Consider the following 3,972-nt stretch of genomic DNA (forward strand, 5'->3'; position numbering starts at 1 on the left):
ATATAACTCATGTTTTTATTAACTAAAATGAATTAGTATTTGGTTATAAATGTGTATGTCCCCTTCTCTCATAAGTTTTCACACCTATTAGGTTTGCTTCTCTGACGTGGATCTTTATGTGAGAATGTAGGCAGATCTGTTGTCAGTTATGAACCACGAGAGGGCGCCACAGCTCATGGCCATCTGAACTCGAGTTATACAGGTACATCTCAAAAAATGTGAACATCGTGAAAAAGTTCATTTTTTCTTGTAACTTATTTCAAAAAGTGAAACTTTCATATATTTTAGATTCATTACATGTAAAGTAAAACATTTCAAAAGTTTTTTGTTTTGTTTTAATGCTGATGATTAGAGCTTACAGCTCTTGAAAGTCAAAAATCAGTATCTCAAAATATTAGAATATTTACATTTTGAGTTTCAATTAATGACCATCCCTACAGTATATATTCTGAGTATCTCTTTTTCTTTGAAACCACAATAATGGAGAAGACTGCTGACTTGGCAATGATCCAGAAGACGAACATTGACGCCCTCCACAAAGAGGGTAAGTCAGAGAGGGTCATTACTGAAAGATGTGGCTGTTCACAGAGTGCTGTATCAAAGCATATTAAATGCAAAGTTGACTGGAAGAAAGAATTTGGGTAGGAAAAGGTGCACAAGCAACAGGGGTGACCGCAAGCTTGAGAATACTGTCAAACAAAGCTGATTCAAACACTTGTGAGAGCTTCAGAAGGAGTGGACTGAAGCTGGAGTCAGTGCATCAAGAGTCTCCACGCTCAGACGTCTTCAGGAAAAGGGCTACCAAACCACTTCTGAACCAGAGACAGCGTCAGAAGCGTCTTACCTGGGCTGTGGAGAAAAAGAACTGGACTGTTGCTCAGTGCTCCAAAGTCCTCTTTTCAGATGAAAGTACATTTTGCATTTAATTTGTAAAATCAAGGTCCCAGAGTCTGGAGGAAGAGTGGAGAGGCACAGAATCCATGTTGCTTGAAGTCCAGTGTGAAGTTTCCACAGTCAGTGATGATTTGGGCTGCCATGTCATCTGCTGGTGTTGGTCCACTGTGTTTTCTGAAGTCCACAGTCAACGCAGCCATCTACCAGGAGATTTTAGAGCACTTCATGCTTCCTTCTGCTGACAAGCTTTATGGAGATGCTGATTTCATTTTCCAGCAGGACTTGGCACCTGCACACACTGTCAGAGGTACCAAAAGCTGGTTCAATGACCATGGTGTTACTGTGCTTGATTGGCCAGCAAACTCGCCTGACCTATATAATATATAATATATGGATTTCACTTTCTGAAGTGAGTGACAAAAAATATTGACCTTTTTCACAATATTCTATTTTTTTTAGATGTACCTGTATATTGTTGTTGTTGTTGTTTTTGTCTTGAGATGAGGTTACTATTCTCATCTTGACTTCTTTTTATTTTCTGCACAGGTTGCAAGAAGTTATTTTGTGATAATTCTGCTTCCTTGAAAAGAGGCTTACTATAGTCACTGCCAAGCACGAACAGGACTTTTTATTGTTTTGTTTTGTTTTATTTCAAAGAGAGCCAATCAGATTTGAGGACCAGTTGTATAAATATATGTAATCGATGATTTATATAATGCCGATAGTTAAACAGGCCTGTACATGGGTTCAAACAGAGTGTAGTGTTTACAGACCTTATTAATTATTGAAATTATACATTTAAATTGGATGAAAATGAGGCTTTGAGGGATAGATTTACAGTCTTTATAATGGTACAGAGGTACTAGGTACTGAAAATAAGAATCATAATTTTAGAGTTTTTGTATAGCCTACTGAAATACACATTTATTTGAAAGACGTTTCGTTAGCTGAACAGTTGACGTGCTGTTAAACAACAGTACAACCCACTGAATGCACTGTACTTCTGTCCCTCACAGCCTCGTTTTCACTCCTGTCAAAAATGAAATAGAGAGCTAAGGTCTATATCTTAATAAATTAATTAACAGCATACTTCAGTGTTTACTGCCAGTGTTTTGCAACTTGTGTGGGAAGAATGATCAAAACAAAAGCATAAAAAATGTGCCCTACTTCTAAGATATATCATGGAGCTTGTTTTATAGTTCTGTTACTGTATGGTTGTATTAGACATGTCTAATATGACACGTTATATGTCCCTTTGACATGTTTTCTTGTGATTTTCAAAACATGTACAAGGTTTCTGCAGATATCTTTTTTTTTAATGCCATACAGGACCCATATAAACATAAATGAACAGTTTATTAATTTATATATATATATATATATATATATATACAGTCATGGCCAAAAATATTGGCACCCTTGGTAAATATGATCAAAAAAGGCTGTGAAAATTAATCTACATTAATTAACACACATACACACACAAAATATGCTATTTAAGGCCTTTATTTCGATAGTCCACTTTAGACATTCTACTACCTTTAAGTAACTTTGCAACTACATGTTAACTAACTCTCAGAGTAGACTGTTAGGGTAGGTTTAGGGTTAGTAGAATAAGTTGACATATACTTGCTAAGTTTTTCATAGTCAGTCTGTATGTTGTATGTTGTGGACCCATCAAAATAAAGTGTTAAAAGATAATAAGCAGACAGTCTACTAATACTCTAATAACTGCTAGTTGACATGGAGTTAAAAAGTTACTTACTGTTAGTAGAATGTCTAAAGTGGACTATCGGAATAATGTGTTACCCTTAATTTTCACCAAAATCCATTTAATGATTAATTAATTTTTTTTTTATTTTCTTGATAATTCCTTCACTTTCTGAGGGGATTTTCCACACGCACTTCTCACAATAGAAGGCACTGCGAGTATATAATCTATTCGCTGCTGTATAATGTTCCCTATCAAAGGTACTGTAGCTGATCGTGTAATTAGCTGATCATACCATCCTAAACATAAGTTCTGTCCTGTCAGGAAACTTTTTTCTACTGGCACAGCATTGTGATGACATACTGGATTGATTTCTCAACTGATCAGATCATTTCACCAGGGGTGTTTCTAAGGGGTTCTAAGGCGGACCGCGGATTTGGAATCATTTCACACCAATCAATTGTGGGTGAAATGCAGTTTGTCCTGTAAACGATATATATATATATATCCAGGCAGCAGGTTTACTGGCCTAAGTGGCAAGATGTCCCGGACCTCCCCCGCCACATACATGGACAGAGAGCCCCATCCCCCAGTGCTCCTCTGCAACACCACAATGGATGTTTGTTTCAAGGACCAACTTGTACTGGAGTCCAGTAGGGGAGAGCAGAGTGATTTGAGCCTGTGTTGAGCCACCCCTTGTTTCAAGGCAACCTTAAACAAAATTGGTAATGTGACCACAAATATATGAAGATTAGCTCACCCTGTGATGAAGAGAGGCCCATGGAATTAGTAACTACAGTATATTTAAGTAAAAAAAAAATTATTTATTTTTTCCAAAAAAATATCACGTGTTTGTGCTACTGTGTAAGAAGTTATAATATACGGCTGTACTTTTAGCATGATGTTAGCTCTACACTGCTGGATGATACAAGTTTGTTAAAATGGTAGGAGCAGTGTAATTTGAGCCAAAAGTCCTGGGGTACAGTAAGTTGAGCCAGTGGCTCATGCCTTTTTATTGAATTTATCTTCCTTTGATAGCATGAGGTGAAAATGTTCAGTTTTACTTTAGAACAATCAATGGAACCGTTTAACTCCATATGGCTCAACTTACCCTCACCCTAGGATCAATTTAGCCCTCACTGGGGACAAGTTGAGCCAAGAGACCTTTTTTTTTTGGAAAGTCATATTTTGAAAGCGGTTTATTTTAGATCCAAAGTGATTAATCCCAAGGATGCACTACAATCCTGAAATGTTTGTACATGTGTAAGTTGGACCCATTACTGTCATGTCGCCATATGATTACCATACCTCCCTAACTGGCTGGGGCGCGGTCTTCAAGGGCAGACCGGCTTGTGGTATCTGGCTGG

Source organism: Barbus barbus, assembly GCF_936440315.1.
Source record: "Barbus barbus genome assembly, chromosome: 41".
Lineage (NCBI taxonomy): Eukaryota > Metazoa > Chordata > Actinopteri > Cypriniformes > Cyprinidae > Barbus > Barbus barbus.